Source organism: Ixodes scapularis, unplaced genomic scaffold, assembly GCF_016920785.2.
Source record: "Ixodes scapularis isolate PalLabHiFi unplaced genomic scaffold, ASM1692078v2 PGA_scaffold1__304_contigs__length_218370807, whole genome shotgun sequence".
Classification (NCBI taxonomy): Eukaryota; Metazoa; Arthropoda; class Arachnida; order Ixodida; family Ixodidae; genus Ixodes; species Ixodes scapularis.
In genome coordinates this window covers 191609859-191628789 of record NW_024609846.1, presented here as the reverse complement: position 1 = coordinate 191628789, position 18931 = coordinate 191609859, and the positions used below count along the sequence as shown (strand labels likewise).

At 50.8% G+C, this 18931-nt stretch overlaps 1 non-coding gene and 1 pseudogene across 1 annotated transcript; both read right to left on the bottom strand.

Moving 5' to 3' along the window:
- Positions 1–4130: 4130 nt before the first annotated feature.
- LOC120841212 lies at positions 4131–4326 on the bottom strand. The gene has a single exon (XR_005715711.1). It is a non-coding gene; the product is annotated as a U2 spliceosomal RNA (small nuclear RNA).
- A 655-nt stretch (positions 4327–4981) lies between these two features.
- LOC115324581 lies at positions 4982–5150 on the bottom strand (annotated as a pseudogene).
- Positions 5151–18931: the final 13781 nt, after the last annotated feature.

The window sequence follows — 18931 nt, the reverse complement described above, 5'->3', positions numbered from 1 at the left end:
GAGATATAACACACACATATAAAAATAACAAATAGGCTACAAAAGTGCTACAATGGTTCACATCTAACATGCCATCTGTTGGCAGCAGACCACCGCAATATTATATTTTTAGTAGTCCGTTCGCTGCGAATTACAGACCCAGCGTGTGCGTGCTCAAACTATGCTTCGAAGTGACGGAACGAGCTCCCGACATCAAAGCGAAATTCTGTACAATCGAATAAATGTCTCCATTAAAGCCGGTTCTCACTCGCAGCGAAGCGCTGAAGTAGCGCTGCTCACGTGTCGTGAGCTGCTTTTCGTCTGCCATGAGCAACAGTTTTGACGGTGCGATACAAAACTGGTGAAAGCTCCCGTCAGCACGCAATTACCGCTAGGTGAGCGCTATGCTAGTGGCTCTCTGCTGCATGTGTGAACAGGCCTTTATGGTAAAGCGATCCTGCCAGGGTCTGCAAAACACAAAAAATAAGTCATCGGTGGAACTGGCGTTTTGCTCGATACGATTGAATATCAGGTCTCTGTGCTGCGTAACAAAATAAGCAACCATGGTGCCAAAAAGAATAGACCATGGCGCGTGCTTTGGAAGCTAGAGAACGCGTTCAATATAAAACACTTTCTGAAGCCGCAGTTAATGAACATTCCATAAACACAAGTACTTTGACATACCTTAATCGAGTACCCTTGTCTTGTGACTTCATAACAGATCAAGTGCAGTGTTGCAGCACCGCGAATCCAAACCATATCCCGCAATGATCGGAGACGACCAGCTTCTAAGTCCTGACGAAGGCTACACTAAAAACAGGTTCGTTTCAAACAAAAACCCCTTCCCATTTTCCCGACGGACCCTCTATGCCCCATCTGGCCTACCCCCCGCGTGAGCGAGGAATGCGGGGTAAAAGGTTGGTGGGAGAGGAAAAGGAAATATCTTTTCCCCGAAAATCTCTTGTCCCCCTTTCACTACACACGACACACGAACACACCAATGCCTGAAGGACGGGAGAAGGTCGAAGGTCGCCATTTTCAACACGCCAGTCAAGTGACGTACAAGCAAGCACGTTTTCCTTTATTTTTTTTTTTGCTTTTTTTTTTTGCTTTTTTTTTTCTCTTTCTCTTTTTTAGTTTTCTCGGGGGCCTTTTTTTTTTTTAGTTCGCATTTGTTTTGTATTAGCAGGGTGTTGCCATGAATGACGTCCGGGAGCAGTTCGTTCTTCGTTGTTCACCTGGAATATTATCTGAAACATCAACGACAATGGCATGAAAGCGTCTGGATACTGCCCCTGAATGTGCTTTTTGAGTGGAACGTGCCGTGCATGAAGTGTGTCATTGCGGATTTTGAGTTCGACATTGGACTACCAAGAAAGGTTGGTTACGGGGAGACGCAGAGACGAGGCTCGACCTGTTCTCAGTGACTCAGTTTTAGCTGTTGAAGTGACCATTTATTAGGGAGTTTTCATATATCGTTTTCGCCGTCCCGCAACGCCCTCCGCAACCAGCTACGATAGCGGGAACCGCGCAGTCAAGGCTATCGGCGCGGAGGCAAAGTACCAACTTCTTTGCGGAACGATTAGCGGAGGGGGCAGCGCGGTCTACGAAAACTCCCTATTCTGACTGCGAGACTCCGGTGTTGAAGGCGCGTCTTCTACCAACTCTTAAGTTTCATTTAAGGAAAAAAAAAAGTGTTCGTATTTGGAGGTGTTGCATTTGAATAAATGCTCATTTTTCGCGCGAAGGCAAATAACGTGAATGGGACTTGTGAAATGTCAACAAATAATTTTTGACGAGATAGTTGGGTGAAGTAGAGTCAACACATTCATTACCTCGCATTCGCACAACGCGCGAAGCTCTATCACGTAATGTCTGACGTTCGTGGCACATTAAACAAATTCGCCAATTTCGTCCGAGTTTTCTCAACACTTTCAGCCGTGCTGGGCAGAGTCTCGCCGATCCCCAAGACAAGCGAAATATCATCCGAACTCCCGGCGAACATTCCGTTTGCCTTCGGGGACTAAATCCTACAGATGCACCCTTTCTGAGGGAGACTAATGGCTTCTTTTGCTCGCGCACGCCGATCGGTTAGTCCCAGTCGAGCGCAGTTAGTCCCCAGCTTTTGCGCACGGTACCTAGCTTGAACCAGATGGTCCTTACGGGGAGCAACTGGAAGTTCAGAGGACCAAATGTTGCCGTTAGTCCCTTGAGGCCAACTTTTTTCTTAGAGTGCACGCGACATAAAAGCGTGGCATGCTGTCGGTGGTGTGTGTTACATACAGGGTGTTCCGCATTCGGAGGTTCTTTAATCGAAACAGGGCTGTGTTCAAAGGATTGTGAAATCAAGAGGTATCTGCCAGGTGAACAGCACGCCTCTAGTTCGTCTGGTGGGATGGGGCAGTGTTGAGGGACCCTCCGCAATCAGTCGTACCGCACGGCGGCGGTTGCGGCGGTAGAGAGACTGGATTTGCTGGGCGTTCTGCGGGTTGACCTCTCGCCGCGGTCGTCCGTCAGCAGTGGCATCAGGCAATTTCACTGTGGTGGCTACCACGCTGATGGCATCGTACAGGATGCTCCCGAACTCGGCCCAGTTCTCTGCATTAGGGGCCCTTGTCAGTAGTCGCCGGAGTTTTTTGGTGTGCTCGGAGAGCACTGAGCTGTCATCTTCTAGTTTGGCAGGTGCAGTCTCCACGGCGTCCTCCTGCTGGTCGCTGTTCTGCAGGCTCCCTCCTTGGCTGGGAGAGTCCTGGGTGAACAGGCGAGATGGAGTGGCCATCGCGTCCATCGGGCTTTCCGCCAAGGTAGAGGGGGTCTCGCCTATCACCTGGGTGATGGGGGTGCTCGCGAGGGTGGCTCTGGTGTTGTAGTCCTCGGGGGTGGGGGTGCCGAGCAGGCGACTCTCCTCCGAGCCGTCCCCACGCACTGGATTGCTGCATGATACAGGTTGTTGCTCGAGCTCCTTAGGCTCACCGCTTACTGCCGAGGCAGCTGGCGTTGCAGGTGGTTGTTGCGCCTCTTCCATGGGGGTAGTGCTTGCCTGGGAGCTGGCTGAAGGACTTTCTGCCAGAGCAGAAGGGGTCTCGCCTGTCGCCTGAATGATGGGGCTGCTTGCTAGGGTGCCTTTGGTGCTTTGGTCCTCGGGGGTGGGGGTGGCAAGCCGGCGGTTCTGCTCCGAGTCGTCACCATGTACTGGGCTGGTACATGGCGGAGGTTGTTGGTCGAGCTCCCCAGGCTCGCTGCTTACTGCCGAGGCAGCTGGTGTTGCAGGCGGTTGCTGCGCCTCTTCCGTGGGGGAGGTGCTTGCCTGGGAGCTGGCTGCTCGCAGCTGCTTCGCCTCCTCTTTGCTGTGCCACTGCAAGTGGTTGTGTAGCCCTTTCCTGTAGGGGAAGGACTGTGGACATTTGTTGCATTGGCACCGCTGCTGAGTGGGCTGAGCAGCTGCTCTGCCATTCGCCAGGCATGGGTGTGATGTCGGCCTTGTCCCCAGCGTAGCCCCACATAAGGTGCAGAGGTTGACCGTGCGGCGAATCCGCATGCCGTGGTCTCCCTCGAGGTGCCGCTGTAGGGATTGTCGTTTTGCAGTCCAGCCAGCCGCAGTGTAAGCAGCTGAGCAGCCTTCCTCTGGGCACTTGAAGACGTGTGGAGCCGGGAAGGAGACGGAAAGCATCTCTCCATCCCGGCGTGGCTGCTGACCTTCACTGAGCACCGATTGGGGTGGGCCTGGGGGGTTCGGTGCCGTCGGCGTCGGAGGCGATGGTACCGGGATGCCGCTGCTGCGTCTCCTTGTTCCCGACAACTGGTCGGGCGGCATCGTTGGACTGCAGGCTGCAGGGTCTGCCATGGTGGGGCCGGTCCCCCATCCAGCTCCTGGTTGACGGGGTAAGTCTCAGAGGCAGGTTCCCAGAGGCAGGTCCCAGTGGCAGGTCCCAGTGGCAGGTTCCCAGTGGCAGGTTCCCAGAGGCAGGTTCCCAGTGGCAGGTTCCCAGTGGCAGGTTCCCAGTGGCAGGTCCCAGTGGAAGGTCCCAGTGGAAGGTCCCAGTGGAAGGTCCCAGTGGAAGGTCCGAGTGGAAGGTCCGAGCGGAAGGTCCGAGTGGCAGGTCCGAGTGGCAGGTCCGAGTGGCAGGTCCGGGTGGCAGGTCCCGGTGGCAGAGGCTGATGCAGGTCCCGGAGGCAGTGCAATGCTGGGCCAACCCGTGGCACCGATGAGGTAAACCTCCGGCCAACGATGTTTCCACAAAGCAATAATTCTTCCGTGGAGGCCGCAAACGTGCTGAAGACTCAAAGGTAGTGCACTGTGATCGTACGCACTACACTTTGATCTTAGCCAAAAGGCCGAGAAGCGATCTACATTTTGATCTTAGCCAAAAGGCCGAGAAGCGATGGCTTGCTGGTTTTGGGTAAGCGTGCCACCCTACCCCTCCTGTGTTCCAAAGACAAACAGACTTTTAGAGTTAAAGAAAAAAAGCTCACAGACTTGGCAGCCTTGTATTACACTACATAAATACAGCTGGACTGGTTTTTGACATATTAATGTGTCCAGTGACAGTTTCCTTTATTGTTCTAGAGAAAATTTCGAACCGTATACGCATAACGGACGTTAGGGGCAGTGGCTGGCTAGCAAACCAGCCGAAGCTTTCATTTTTGCTGAGCAGTTAAAGTAAGGTTCTGCTGCTTGGTGTTTGTTGTAGTCAACAATTATACGTGTCCTTATTGGAAAGCACTGTTCCCTCCATATAGTCCTTTTTTTAGGTAGCCTTTACTCCTTTTACTTTTCCTGCGGCTCCTTGAACCTTTGTTTTGTCTGCGGCTCTAACCCCATGTCACTTTGGCCACCCCCGGGCTAGTCCTATCAACTGCAGGTAGCACGCCATGACGTTGTGCCTCTTTCGGTGTATGAATGGCCCTTCGGCTCATAAAAAAAGGCCGCGCGCGGACCGAAGCTTAAACGAAGTTTATAAAGACTGATTCTTTCTTTGGATTTATATATTTCCCCCCGTGAGGGGGGTGGGCCGATCCTGGAGGCAGTGCAATACCAGGCCAACCCGTGGCATAGGTGAGGTAAACCTCAAGCACTACGCCGCATTCCAAAAATAAGATTAATATCTTGGGTCCAAATAGGACCCGTATCAGATATTAAGCTGATAAGAACAGATACTGGAAAGAGTGATTTATTGACGAGAAGCACAAAGTACAAGGCGCAAATATATACAAATGGCAGAGACAAGGACAAATTACAGAAAACAGTTAATACCAAACTAGGGCCCAGCCCGACCGCAGGGGCCCCAGCACCACCAGGACGCCGACCCCCGCCCGGCCCCAACCGAAGGCCCACCCCCCACCCCCCAACAAGAGCCGACCAAGGCCCGGCGCCCCGACGCCACCGCAACCCCGTTAAAGCAGCAGCCGATCCCGTGCTCCCCACAAATGATTAGCTGGAAACACCGCCATCAAAACCAGCTTGAAGGCCGGCTCCACGGCGGGAGCGCTGAAATCATAACGTAATTAGAGCGGCAACGCACCCCCAAGGACCGGCCGATGGGAGCGGATGGCAATAAAGTCTGCATGCCAGCGTCGGAGGAACTCCTCCTCCCCGAGGACAAAAAGGGCATCCTCAAGGTGGCAAAGCAAGAGGCTACGCAGCCGGCGGATCATCGGGAACATCCGCCTTAAACGACGCCCTTCGGCGACAGCAGTATTTCTGTTTTGCCAGAAAATGGTACATGCGGCCGCAAACACAAGCCTGGAGCTGCGGTGGCGCGCACGGAAGTGTCGGCCCAGTGGGAGCGCAAACATGCGGCTGACCAGAGTCCAAAACGTACGAGCGACAACACAGTCGAAGACAACGTGTACGTTTGCCTCAAGGGCGCCGCAGTTAGGGCACAGGTTAGACGCCGAGACGTCCCACTGGGCGAGGCGATCCCGGGTAGGCAGGACACCCCAGCCAAGCCTCCAGTGAAACTCTGCTACGGCCGCGGGAAGGTCCGGGGACAGGGCACACGCCCAGTCAGAAGTGCAGCTCCGCACCTGATGGAGGAGGGGAACTTCTGGCGCACAGAGAGCCTCGCATAGACGTGAAGCAGCGGTGTCCAGGACATCAGCATCCGGCGCGTCGGTTGTGAGCTGCTGGTGAGTGCGTGCTGCCGCGACATAAAACGGCGACGGTACCTCGGCGGTGGGGCAGAGGTTGCCAAGTCCCCGAGGCACCAAGATGCGCCGATGCGTGCCGAGCCAGTAGAGAACAAGGCTGCGTCCAGGGTAGTCGGGAGCCTCCAACAGCTGCAACACACCTCGAAGTGCGAGAATGCGACTAAATGTGACCAAACACGGTAGTCCCCAACCTCCGGAGGTACGAGGGAGGCGAAAAGCCTGCCGAACAACTAGCTCCGTACGCTGTTCCCAGAAATACAAAAAGATTACGGAGTTGAGTCGGCGGACAATGGTCGGAGGCGGACGCGCAACGCGCGCCACAAACCACAGTTTCGCACAGAGGACTGACTTCACCATGTACGCACGGTCCCGCAAGGGGAGTGAGAAACGAGCCGCCAACCCCGCTCGGTGCGTCACGTCCGCAACGATGCCGGCCCAAGTGTCAGGCGACACGCCGGAACAATCAAAAAGAACACCTAGGACCCGGACAACCGCAGTCGTCGGGATGCCACCTGGAAGTGGGTCGGGAAAGCCGCCAAAAATGAGGGCCTTGCTCTTTGACGTATTCAGCCGGGCCCCGGAAAGGGCAGCGTAATCCTCGTAAAGCCGAAAGATAGCAATAAGGCTATCCGAGTCCCGGACGAATAGCGAAATATCGTCTGCATAGGCTGACACCTTCAAGGATCCCGATCCAGGGAGCGGAAAACCACGCACCGAGGGGTGGTCATTGATCCGGCGCAGCAGGGGATCCAAGCAAAGCACAAAAAGCAAGGGTTACAAGGAGCAGCCCTGACGTACACCTCATGCCACTGAGAAGCATGGTGTGACCCGACCGTTGATAACAAAGTCACTGACCAGGTCGGCGTAGAGAACCTCGAAGAGGCGGACGAAGTCAGCCGGGAAGCCATACGCCCGGAGGATGGAAAAAAGGAAATGGTGTTCTAGGCGATCAAACGCCTTCTCCTCGTCAAGTTAAACGAATGCTCCTCGTAGGCCGCGTGAAGTGGCGTACTGGAACACGTCGCGGGTAAGGGATACTGACGAAAAAATCGTTCGCCCAGGGACGGAGCAAGTCTGGTACGGGCTGACGAGCCCCGGCAAGATGTCACGGAGACGCCAGACGAGGACGGCGGCCAGGATCTTATAGTCCGTGTTAAGAAGCGTGATGGGGCGCCAAGCGTTGGGTGTGGAGTTATCCCCACCCTCCTTGGGGAGCAGGATAAAGAGTCCGGAACGCCGCCACCGCGGAGAAAAGCATTGAAAACAGCGACCAGCGTGGTGCCTATCTGAGGCCAGAACTCTCGATAGAATTCCGTGGGCAGGCCATCCGTGCCTGGTGAAGAGCCAGACTTCATGCACCTTAGGGCTTCCGATGCTTCTAGAAGCGTAATTGAACGAGCGAGGGAGTCTCGCTCGGGTTCAGGTACCAGGAGGAGCGCGCCGCAAAAAGAAAAGACGCGGGAATTGAAAAAGCCGTCGAGGGGATCCCTATAAGACTCGGACAAAGCCGAAAAATGTCCATAAAAGACCCGCTCGATATCTTCCGGCAGCGACGACTTAGCACCGTCGGCCAACGTGACAGACGGGATGTGGCACGGCATGTCGCCGCCCGAGCGAGTCATCCGAAGGTACCGAAGAACCTCCGGGTCAGACACCGAATGGTTGTCGAGGGGCTGCAGAGCCGCAATGCCCAAGTGCCCACGCAAAATGCGTGAATACCGAGCCCGTAACGTGTCCAAATATTCCTGCATGAGTGGTGTCGTGGAGCCTCCTCGTTGAACTATGCGTATACGGCGGAGGACCTCAGCAAGCCTGCCAGAGAGCTGGCGTCTGCTCCACCTACCCTCGCGCACACACAGGGTACGCCAAAGAATTTTCAGACCGTCCCAGCGCTCAGGATCTGGACCCATAGCCTGTATGGCCTCAACAAGGGCCCGGCGGAGCGACCGCACTGCGTCTTGATCGTGTAAGAGCCGCACGTCCAGACGCCAGAGCACGCAACGAGCGCTATCGGCGCCTGGAATGGCTAACGAGAGCAAAACGGGGTAGTGGTCCGAAACGTATCCTACCGCTGGGGGGAACGAAAGAACCTCGCACCCCGAAACGTAGGGCGCGAGAGCGGCCCGGAAGTATGCGCGGTCCAAGCGACTGCTCGAGGCAGCACGAGACCACGTGGGGGCAAAGGCGGGGCCGTGCAGCTCGCACCAGACATCACGTAGATCAAACTGCTCGACAAGGCGCTGGAGCTCCCGAGCATTCCAATTTGACCGGCCCTGGCCTGGCCCGCGAACATCGCGGTAAGCGTCAAGAACACAATTGAAATCCCCCAAAGGAAAAAAAGGGTGAGATTCTAACAAGAAAGTATCTAACTCTTGGAAAAAACTGTTCGACAAAGACGGCTGAGCGGACGCGTACACGTTTACAGCGCGCAAACGTTGCTGCCCAACAAAAAAATCGAACGCGAGCACGCGGCCTGCATGATCGAAAATGCAAGAACACCCGCGACAAAGCGAGCGGTGCAGAATCAGCACGCCTACGGCTCGGCAGCGAGCATCGCCGAAGGAAAAAAACAATCGAGATTGAAAAGATCGCGAAACGCTGCAACCTCACGCATTGAAAAAAAATTGGTTTCCTGAAGAAAAACGATGTCTGCGTTAACTGAGAGCGCAAAATGCTCAACCTCACGCTGCTTGTCTGGGTTGCGAAAACCTTGAACATTCAGGGTGAGGATCTGCAGCAGCGTAAAGAAAAAAATGGCGAGGGAACCTAGACTTCAAGGTCACTGTAGCCCTCCAGATCGGAGTCCCCCGGGCTGTCTTTGTGCACCAGACGCTTCTTGACTGCAGCGGAGCTCGGCGCGTCTGGGCCGCTGCTGGAACTCGAGAATCCACGTTTGGCCTCCTGTCTGTCACATTCCATCGTCATGTCGACGGCGAACGATGCTCCAGCAGGTGTGCCGGTGGGCGTACCTGCAGACGCAGCTTTCGCGCCCAGCCGCTCCAGCGTGCCGGGAGTCGCCGGAACACGAGAAGCGGGCGAAGACGGGGGATGCCCTTGGCCGGGCGTCACTTCGTCATCCTCCGCCACGACGAGTCGGTCAGCATCGGAACTCAGGCTACCCGCTTCACTCAACTGGGAGTCGTGGGCAGCGACCAGGTTGCCTTGGAGCGGGAGCCCGTCTTGTGGGCAGACGGGTGGACTCGGGTCATTCTTGGGTTGCTCTGACGCCGGGGGGACTACGGGGGCGCTTGCAGTCTGCTGGGGCTGCATGCGACATGGCCGGGCGGCTGTCGACTGGGTGACGGCGGCGTAGGTCTTGCGTTGTGTGCAGTCGACCGTTGCGTGGGCATGTCCACACCGCTGACATGGTTCCGTACAGCCTGCCGTTGGGTGGCCGAAGACCGCACACCGATCACACCATGGGATTTTGCAGGCAGGCCCGATGTGGCCCTCCTGCCCACACTTACTGCACACTCGCCGCAGTCCCCTGTAGTCTACCATGACGCGATGGCCCAGGATGCTGATAAAGTTGGGAATGGGCTTGGTCATCTCTACCTTCACCACCCTGGTGCCGGTCATGATGTCCGGGCGGTCCCGAAATGTCACATAGGAGATTCCCTTCACCTTTCCATACGTGCTGAGGGCTTGGACGACGGCTTCCTCGGTCACGTAAGGGGGCAGCCGGTAGACAGACACGTGGAGGAGTCGGGCGCCAACGGGCTCCAGGGGAACTGCCACGTCACCAAGCATCAAGTGACCTTGAGCTACAAGACGGTCGGCTACAGCCATGCTGCTGACGGCCGCCATAAACCTCACCCCACCGTGGTGTTGGAGGTACTTCAAGCCACCGGGGCCGGTGGCTACTTGAAACGCGTCCATTACTTCGTCGACCGAAGTATCGTTGGGGACACTGAAGGAAAAACACTGTGCCTTCCCCGGCACGGAAGGCGTTGCCATGACTGGCAGAAAAGGAAACCCCAGGGGCCACGCAACGAACGGGGTCCCGGGGACGCACTTTAAGACTCAAAATTCTCGGCCCGCTACACTTTGATCTTAGCCAAAAGGCCGAGAAGCGATAACACCCAATTGTCCTTTAATTTGGAGTCATTCTAGACTTGAACTCCAAGAGCACGAACCACCGTGTGTGATGCACGCCAATGAGCATGGCTTCTGCGGCGTCAGAGTCCATACCAGATAGCTCGTCGCGGCTTCTTGGAGCTAAATAACCGTCTCCAATGTGAACTAAACTTGCAATTACCTAATTAGATCGAAAATAGTCAAATTAGGCCGTACACTAGGCACTGTGAAGAGGTACTAAAATCCTCGTCACCACCTCTCCAAATGTCAACTTATACAGTGTACTGCAAATCGTAGTAAACGATATACGCTTGAAAGAAAAATAGTTCCACGCTATTTATAAACCGTTACAAAAATACCACTCACCAAACAATTGATGATACTAAAACCGGATCTCTACTCAAGTCGTTCCTGTAAAGTTTCGTCTGCTTCAATCACACATAAGGGTGGCTCGCGCTTGCTGACTGATTGTAAGCCAATGTCGGATACCAACAAACTATTGTTATTAAACCGCTTTCGTCTTGCCATGGCGGTGCGAAAGTATCCAAACCAGAGCGAGAAAATAAGCAGTTATTTTTGGGGCAAACTCATCCCTCAAACTCGGTCTGCAACGTCTCCACAAACCAGCTGACAGTAGTGCAGGCACAAACGCGGCACCGCCTAAAATTTCAGGCGGCTTAGAAACGTATTTAAAAGATATCACCCGCCAAAGAAAAAACACCGCAAAACTATTGACGACGTTTGAAAACGAAATCGAGACAAATTAACTTAATCACGATCACCCAAGAAGAATCATGCAGCAGACATCGCCAAATTGAAGTAGTTTGGCTGGATTTGCGCGAGATGGCGACACCGCCGCTGAAGGTCTACAGTTTTACTACTAGTACAGTGTACCAGAATACTTGGGTAGTGTTGGGAACGAAGAGGCTCGCTTGAAGCGCGTGGTATTGATCGCGACAGGTGTCGCGTCCGCCGCCTTACCCGGAAGGTGTGCGCATGCGCGGCTGCACGGGCGAAAATATTAATCTCTGGTGCCGCTTTGGTGGAGTGCACATAGGATTTCTGATACAGTTACGACCTGCCACCGGTCGTACCGCGGCTGCCGCGGCATCAATTTCGCTGCGACACGATCGTTAGCAACATGATGCTTCAATGTATTGGACGGTACAAGCTACATTACCCTTCCTTTACATAAAGGAAGGGTAATGTAGACTTTAAAGAAGCGGTTTCGGTTTGTCGGATGGTGAGCATTTTAAATGAAATGCCCATTTCCTTGGTCGCAAAGGCCGAACATTAGATATTTGGAAGGGATATCTAAAACTCGGAAGCAGCTTTTTTTTTTTTTTTTCCTATCTTATTTTATAACGGAACGAAACGGCACATACTAATGTTCGAGATTGTTTTAGTATATTTTTAATACCCCAGGTTAACTTCTCTGTCTTCATTTCTGCCCGTCTTCTTTTTCTTGACTTTAATCAGCTCGCTTCACTTGTCAGTCATTCTTGTGTCCATTTATGCAATGAACCGCCCAAGCGACGGTCGCAAAGGGGTGAGAATCTTCTATTTCTTCGTGGCTGCCACGACCATCCGAGAACCACCCGACGTTCACTTGTAAGAAATGGCTTATAAGCCGTGACAATTTTTATCACGCGTTTTAACATTTTAACTTGCGTCCAAAAACTGATACAATGTGGGCTGAACAAGTAACGCTTTATAAGATTCAAAGAAAAGAAGAAACTATTTCACATCATTTTGAGCAGAAAACATGAGCACATGTAGATCAGGCAAGGAAAAAGTTGTAATAGTTTACAGCAGGCATTGAAATAATGGCTACAATGTGCAGCGCATACATGGTTACAATATGCAGCGCATTATCCTCTTGAGGGTAAACCATCTGAAACCTACACGCTCACAACAATACATTTAACCGACAGCTGCTTTCTGACAACCAGGTAAGTCTCGCCTGAGCTGGGTATTCGAAGGGAAACACCCATGGTTCCACAGGGGGCGTATCTAGTTCACGCAGACATTCAGGATGTTTTTGTTTTATTCTTTACAGAACTTTCCATATTTTACAAAAAAAAAAGGATGTGGCAGATATGTGGATGCCGTCTTTCGTTATACCTGTAGGGCTCGGTGGACAATGAATGGGTGAATAACCGTTGCAATGTTTAATAATGAACCAAGATCTGGTAGTTAACTTGTTTATTAACGGCTTAGTTGGCCATGGTGCAATTGCAGTTTTAAAAGGAGTTATTATTAAAGGCAAACACAATTTCGACAATTCGCGAAAAGGCCAACGAGGTTCGCAAAATTAATCGTAAAAGTTTGCCTTTCTTCGCTTGATTCAGAAACCGCGTTATGAAAATAATACGTAGAATAGTAACTTAGTCGTCTTGATGTGTGACGCCGGCGAGTCCACCGAAGAAACGCTGTCGAGTTAGTGACGAGGGGACAGAAACAACTGCGTCATTCTTCTACGCACCAATATCAGCACAACTTCATTCGCGCTTTCAGCGCGCAGTTTTTTTAATTAAGTGAAGAAAGGCAAAATTTTAGCGATGAATATCTCAGGACAGAACAAGCAGGTTTGTAGAGATAATTAAGCTTGAGGAAGAAACGAGAAGGGACGGACAAACATAACAAAAACGAACGCCTTGTTACTTTCGCTCAAGCTCGTTGTTTGTTCGCGAACTTTTTAAATTAGGTTGGCCTTTAATGATGGCTCCCTTTAAAGCTGCAATTGCAACATGGCCCATCAAACATTTCATTAACCCTTTGCCAACCGCAAGAATTAAAGAAAAAAAAAGATTTGAAAATATCAATTTTTTTTTACGTGTTCTATACTCTGTTTCACCTTGTGTTGTACCGCAAAAAAGGCTTACAAGCGCGAGCTCCTTGCTCTAGGGCACATCTCAGCGGCACGAGCTCCCGTGCACCAAAGGCAGCTGCCAACGCTATGAGCTCGCGCTCCTAGCTTTCGCTACATGCACCGCTCAAAAAGAAAAAAAGAAAAAAAAAAGGCGGGCTGCGCGAGCCCGATAACTCGACTACAGCGCCGCCACGAACTGTCAATACACGCGCACTCACGAGCTCCCGTTGTCGAGCCGCTCCGGTCGCAACACTATTCAAGTATTCTAGTACACTGTACTACTAGTACACTGTAGTTTTACTGTGCGTCTCCGCCATCTTACACTCTGATCTCCGCTAGTGCCCCGTTCACCTACTTCTTCAAATCAAAGAAACACAAAAAAAAAAAAAAAAAATTCTCGAAACTTTGAAAAAGCCTTCAGCAAGTACGTACTTTCGAATGTTAAAAACCTTTGAAGAACCAAACGGTCTCGTCGGATTGTCCGACAGAAAAGGCGCCGAAAGCAATTTTTGTGGTGCAGGCGAAGCTGTCGCGGAAACGGGCTTGCGCGAGATGGCAACGCAGCAACTAAAAGGCAAGTTCGCCTCGCGTTCACTAGATGTCGCTAGTGCCCCATTGAACTGCGATAACAAAACCTTTTTTTTTTCTTTTTTTACTCTGCGTTTAAAGTTCTTAAACACGGGTTTTCACGTAACGTAACTACTATCTCAACGTCGCAAGCCTTTCAACGTGCAGTTATGACACTTAAAAGTCTCCAGCGGACAAAATTTAATCTCCAACCTAACGACCGGCAGAAAAAGGCGAGAAAAGGGATCGAAAGCTTCGCGCGGCTACGAAAGCGCGCTCCCGCTTGCACATTACAATGCAATTCAATGCAAAGGTGCAAACGAGCTGGACAAGAATGACGAAAATAATCCCTGGAGAAGGGAAACAAGAGGGACAAAGCACAAACACAAATCTCCAAACACATCTAGTTGACTGGTGCGCGACGGCAGCTAGCCAGTGATTATATTTCGAATATGGTGGCCGCAGAAAACACACAACCGGAGCACGTCCTACCACCACGATACCAACAACAAAAAGAGAAAAGAAAAAAGCCACTTTAATTTAGGTACTGGTTAGCGACAGCTACACGAAAAGAAGTCCTGAAATCGACTCACCTTAGCCCCACTCGACCGACCAACGAGGTTACATCACCCTTGACAAAACACGGCGAATGCGTTCCAGCGGCTATGGCACTTCAACCTGCGAACGGGAGCGCGTGATCGACCAATGAACAAACAATCCGTGACCAACCATCGCGAAGCGTCAAAATCATCAAAATCGTACCCAAGCGGGACGTCCGCACTTCGAGTAGCACGCGGCACAGCGCAAAAGCCGGAACTGAAGATTTCGGCGCCCAAGAGCCCCAGGCCTGCAGCAACAAAAACCACGACGCGACGAGGCAACACGAATTATTCTCGCAAACGCGAAGTGTAGGGGAAAGGGCGTTTCAAAACGAGAGGGTATCGTCGTTGCTGCTTCGGCCCTTGAGTCATTCCAGTCAGTGAAGGCAACACTGGCGGCACAAGACTCACGGTCCTTCGACGCATCGCAGTTGTCGCAGTGGTGACAGCGGGCGCGGGGCAAGCAGCTCGTTTCCTCCCTGCACTTCGTTTCACCGTGCTATGGAGCGCAGCAGAGGCTAGGCGCCCATCGAGCGCTGGGCATCGGGTTGGCTCTGATACGACGGTCTGTGGGGTTCCCCGCGGTCCAGTTTAAGATGACACGGTGCGCAGCTGGTGGGGTCCACCTTTGCCCAGACTCTCCTTCTGTTTGTCGTCGGCGAAGGATGATTCGTTTCGCTGTCTGTGGAGGTGCCGGCGTCTTATCTCCATGCTGTTGTGTTGTTGCTTCCGAAATGCTTGTTCCCGGCTGCTGTAGGCGATCAATTTTCTTCTTCCTTTTTCTTTGCTTTCATTTCTTTCTTTTTTTTTTTCCTGCTTTTTTTTACGGAAAGCGAACTGTGGCTGGGCGTGGGCCACGCGTGCCGTGCATAGAGCGTTTTTTTTTTACACTTTTTTTTTTTTTTTTTTTTTTTTTTTTAAAGAAGGGCTGGCCGGTTTTGTTTGCCCCGCTCTCCGAAGGGAACATCCACGTGCTGGGCTATGGATTTGTGAAAAATGTTTCGAGAGGGCTTTCTACGCTGCAGATTCCGGACAAACTTGCGGACGTTAGTAAAAAAAAAATTAAGGATTTACTGAATTGAATGTAAGTGCGCAAACGATTAAGCGTGACAAGAAAACAAAAAAAAAAAAAGAACCAGTGTGCGGGTGTGTACAAAGAAATATACAACCTGCCAGCGGTGGCCAGACGCTGACGATTCGTTAATTGGAAATGCGTCGTTGGTTCGGGAGAACAAAATAACATTTCTATTTATTTATTTATTTGTTTATTCATAATACGTCGCATAGGCTTACAAAGCCATTATTGCAAGGGAGGGGCACAAATACATTTCAGCAAAAGTAGAAAAAGCACGAGGCCGAACATGAGTTGTTTTTTAGGTTTATGAAGCATCACTTAGCACATGGTTAGAGAAAGAAGTAGCAGAAACTATTTCCTCTGGCAGCGAATTCCAGGTGCTCGTTGTGCATGAAAAGGAAACACATCCGTTCTACATTTATACTCTCGCACTTTTTTGGAGTGATCACGCCTTCCTGATGAGTAGTGGGCAGGCAGCATGAACGTCGATTGTCAATGCCGAGATAACTATGAAAAATGCTGTAGTCAAATTTCAGCGGCATAGACCGCCTTCTCTGGAATAATGGAATTAAATCAAGTTCTAATTGTCGTTGAGTCACGCTTGATCCAAATTTATAATTACCCGATATAAAACGAGCTGCTCTATTTTGAACTGCCTCTAGCTGGTTGACAAGGCAGGCCTGGTGGGGGTTCGTTTCGTAAACTTGGGAGAATCTTTAAAGTTACGTCTAATAAAGTGCAGCATTCTGGTCGCTTTTGTGGATGCGTAGTCCACGTGTCTGGCCCACGAAAGCTATTCTGTAAAGCATACACCGAGGTATTTGAGTTCGGAAACAGTTGGTAAAGAAATTTCGCTGATAACGTATTTGAAGGCGAGACAGTGTCTCTTGCGCGTGAAACATACATGATTACATTTGGTTATGTTAAAAATTATTCCCCCTGTTTCCCACCAGGTGGAGATACGACCGATATCTTTCTGCAAAGCCAAGCAATCCGACGTGTTATGAATTTCAAAGTTAAGTAGGCGGTCATCAGCATATAGCCGTATTTTAGATTGAACGGGGTTAGTAATAGCATTTGATAAAAACTAAAAAATAAAAGTGGTTCCAATGCAGACCCCTGTGGTACTCCGTACCCGAGCTTTTGCCGCTGATTAAAACAGATTGCTTTCTATGAGATAGCTAATCGCTGAGCCACGCAAGAATGTTGGATGGAATGTTTGACGTTGCTAGTTTATAGATAATGAACGCGTGAGGGTACTGTGTCGAATGCTTTTTGAAAATCAAGGAAAACGCAATCTGCTTAAAGCCCGTTATCAAATGAAGTTGCAAGGTCACACTAGAACTCAAACAACTGCGTTTCGCAAGAAACTCCTTTGCTAACTCCGTATTGTGCGGTAATAACAAAGCAGTTTTTTTTTTTTTTCGAGGCGATAAAATTTGTTGCGATAAATTCTATGTTCCATTACTTTGGAGCACGTACAAAAGAGGGAAATAGGTGTGTAATTTTGGGCGTGGTCTTTTTATTAGGAACAAAAACTTCACAGAGTTTCTTATGTTATCCGTAAAACGACTTGGAGGAGAAAGCCCAAGGGTTGATGCATTAAATACAGACACATGACTTACTTTCTTTCACGTTCTCTTTTTTCGCATAGCCACTTTAATTTGCCAGCTTAATTACCTGAGTCATCCCCCCTAATGCACTGAGTCATTCTTCTCAATGGCTGAGTCATCATCTAAATTCAATTAGCCCTCCATTTCATTCGCTTTAATTCATCTTAATTAGCGTTGTCGTCCTTCTTAATTAGATTTGACTGCTCTTGTCTTTAATTCCTCCTAAATCGCTTTATAGTCGTTTTAATTTCCAATTAATCACTCTCCACTTCTCTTTAATCACTCTTAATTCACTTTGATCCCTCTCAATTCGCTTTGTCATCCTTCTTAATTTCATTGCCTCTAATTCGCCTGAAAGGTCACGTAAACGTTTTGGTATCTTTCCTGTCGCCGACGTGTTTTCGCTCAAGGACTTCGAAGGTCGACTGAACAATGAGACATATAAGGCTTTCGCATTCATAACGTTTATTCTACTGGACTAACTTTGATCACATGTAGAGGTGTCGTTTGCGTGCGTTACGTGGCGTGCATCCCGTTGTTCTTTTCAGAGTGGTTTGTCCCCTGGCGGGTGCGAGCGGCTTCTTGTTCCTAGGCATATGCTATGGGCAAGATTTATTTTTTTGCGCTCGCGAAGGGTCACATGTTCCAGGATATACACGAACTGAACTCTGTGACGTCATGGCGCGGTGGTGGCGCGTCGGTCGCACTTCCGGTCTGGGGCTGTGGGCAATAGTCCCCATGCCAGACGTGTATTCCTGCGTTGTTTTGAAAGAAACCAGACAAAAACCTGCCTTCTCGTCGAAACGACGCGACTGGGGCAGTACCAAAAGTGTCGAGAAAGGTTTGAAGGTCAGTTTTCACGTGCTCCGTTCGTCTGAGAATCTGGATATGTGTCGTGAACAGGGGAAAGCAGACGCCGTCGAACAACGATTGCTTGGGCGGGAAGCACTTTGGGTTGAATTCACGGATACTTGTGGTCATCAGATTTATTTGTCTTGTTCCAACATGAACGCCAAAAAACCGTCAAGTTGTGCGGACCACCTGCGGACTACGTTCAGTGTGTCTTCAAGTTCAAACGGCCGCCTAATCGTTCATATGTCTTCTGCTCTTTCATATGTTTTTTTTTTGTCGTCTGTTCTCTTAGACGACGCCGGCCCGTAGACCAAATGTGGGCCCGGTACTTGCGATAAGAAATAAGTGCAGGCCTCAAAGTACTTAAATTTGAAGGTTGGTTAGCAGGCTCGATGTAAACAGTAGATACAAGGACGTGTTGATCATTGTTACCAGTGACCATCACCGACTTGTTACGCCTAATTCACTTGGTCCGATTCTGCTTGCGATTTTCATTATCGACGTCGACCACCTCAGCTACGGTTCACACTTTTGCAGCCCGAGCGGCGTCGCGACTGACATTTGTGAGCGAAATTTCATCATGCGAATCAGGTTGTAGCGTACATACTGCCGCGTCCTCGCGGAATGAATCGCCACATGTCACAATATTCACGCGAAGTTTTGCGGTGTAACAATTCTCGGTAATTTCGCTGACGCCGCTCAAGTAGTCAGACATCGCCAGGAAGACGTAGATTCAACAATTCGAACGCGAAAAAGGGCAGGGGGACTCACACCGACGCCGACAACATCGCATTCCAATGGTTTGTTTATGGGCGACGGCGAGAGTAGATGTTAAGGTAGGTTGTTTTCCCCGACCTCAATGGACCACCTTGAAGTTGCCGTCGCGGACCGGGGGATCGTGGATGAAGGTAGTTGCTGGAGGGCTGGATGCGTTGGTGGTGATGCAGAAGCGTCCGACAACTCGGAAGGTTAACGAGTTCAAGAAATCTTTACTTCGATAAAAAAGAGAATCAAACAGTTACATAAAAGACAAGTACGAACAGATTCCGCGCTGTAATAAACTGCCGCGCACGGCTTACAGACTGAGACGCCTCGGCGTCAGATGGTCCTACCGCGCACGGTAAGAACGGCGACTACCTTGTAGCCG